This window comes from Mus caroli, chromosome 12 (genome assembly GCF_900094665.2).
Source record: "Mus caroli chromosome 12, CAROLI_EIJ_v1.1, whole genome shotgun sequence".
NCBI lineage: Eukaryota > Metazoa > Chordata > Mammalia > Rodentia > Muridae > Mus > Mus caroli.
In genome coordinates this window covers 105,590,508-105,592,067 of record NC_034581.1, presented here as the reverse complement: position 1 = coordinate 105,592,067, position 1,560 = coordinate 105,590,508, and the positions used below count along the sequence as shown (strand labels likewise).

Here is a 1,560-nt window from a genome sequence, read left to right as displayed (position 1 = left end):
CCACATGGTGGATCACAACTATCTGTAACTCCAGTTTCAAGGGATCTCATGTTCTCTTCTGACCTTCATGGTCACCAAGCACATACATGGTGTACATGCGTGTAGGCAGGCAATATTACTCACACATAAAATAAAATAAATCTAATAAAACATTTTCAAAAGAGAAGAAAATGTTCCCACAGACTTACCTACAGGCCAATTTGATGGAAGAAATTCTTGGTTAAGTTTTTTCTTGTCAGGTGACTCCAGCTTGGGTAAAGTTGACAAAAACAAACAGGCATATCCTTTGGCCGCCACAACACTAGATAGATGATAGATAGATAGATAGATAGATAGATAGATAGATAGATAGATAGAGTTAAAAAAGACAACAAGAAGAACAAAGCACCAGAAAACAAAATTGGGCATGGTGCCAGCACAAGCCAGTAATTCCCAAGCTCACAAGGTAGAGGCAGGAGGATCAGATGTTCAAGGTCACCCTCAGGGGGTGCTAGAAAGGGAGTTCAAGATTTTTCGAGACAGGGTTTCTCTGTGTAGCCCTAGCTGTCCTGGAACTCACTTTGTAGACCAGGCTGGCCTTGAACTCAGCAATCTGCCTGCCTCTGCCTCCCAAGTGCTGGGATCAAAGGTGTGCACCACCACCACCCAGCTGAGAGTTCAAGATCTTAAGTCCATGTTTCAGGCACCTCATCATGGTGCTGATTTTAATTCCAGCCCTTGGGGGACAGAAGCAAAAGCATGTGTATCAGTCTGAGGCCAGCTGGTCTACACAGCCTGCATTAAAAAGTGCCAGGCTAGCCAGGGATACATTGTAAGTTCCTGTCTCAAGCAAACCAAACAAAACACTCTGTCTCAGAAAAAGGAGACAAGAGAGAAAGAAATAGCAGCATCAAATACAAGATTGACCAGTCTGTTGTCTTCAGCACCATCTTTGCATTGCCAGTGCTGGACCAAGAACTCAGCTCTCCTCAGCCTGCTGGGGTAGTGCTGGGTATTGTCAATAGAGGGCGGCAGAAGGACACTGCAGTCTTCAGTGAGGTCATTGCAGAAGCCATGGGTCCCTTATTCCCTATCAACCCTAGACACAGCCTGAACTATCTGTCAGGTTTCTTCCCTAGTGCCAGGTGGCTCCAGGCCCCAGACTCTTGAGAGCCTGGCCCTGGGCAAGGCGTGGTGTTCTGCACTAAGCCCTCTGCTCTCCCCAGCACTGCACTCATGGTTCCTGCCTTTCTGAGGGCCTCTTTTACCCATTTTATTAGCTATCTTCTTTATCAGCTTGCCTTTGTAAGATCTATCAGTTACAATAAAAAATGAGGACAAAGTATAAACACACACACACACACACACACACGAAGATGCCAGGATGAAACAAACCCATTATTTTCTAGCTATCCTAAAAATTCATTAAAAACAAAACAAAAAAACTCTTCCTGTTCAAATTACAAGCACAGACAGTTGCCTATAGATCTGAGATGATGCTCTTGAGACCATCTCTCTTCACCCTTCCTCCCTCCTCCCTCCCTTCCTTCTTTTCCTCCCTCCTTCTCTCCCTCCCTCCCT

The 1,560-nt window shown here is 45.3% G+C and overlaps 1 protein-coding gene across 1 annotated transcript in view; it reads right to left on the bottom strand.

Moving 5' to 3' along the window:
• Nucleotides 1-259: 259 nt before the first annotated feature.
• The window catches only part of Rcor1 (REST corepressor 1), a 97,992-nt gene continuing 96,691 nt past the window's right edge, over nt 260-1,560 (bottom strand). The window contains exon 13 of the transcript XR_002379354.2: nt 260-301. The gene's annotated coding sequence lies outside the window, so the exon portion shown is untranslated. The remainder of the gene's footprint in view (nt 302-1,560) is intronic.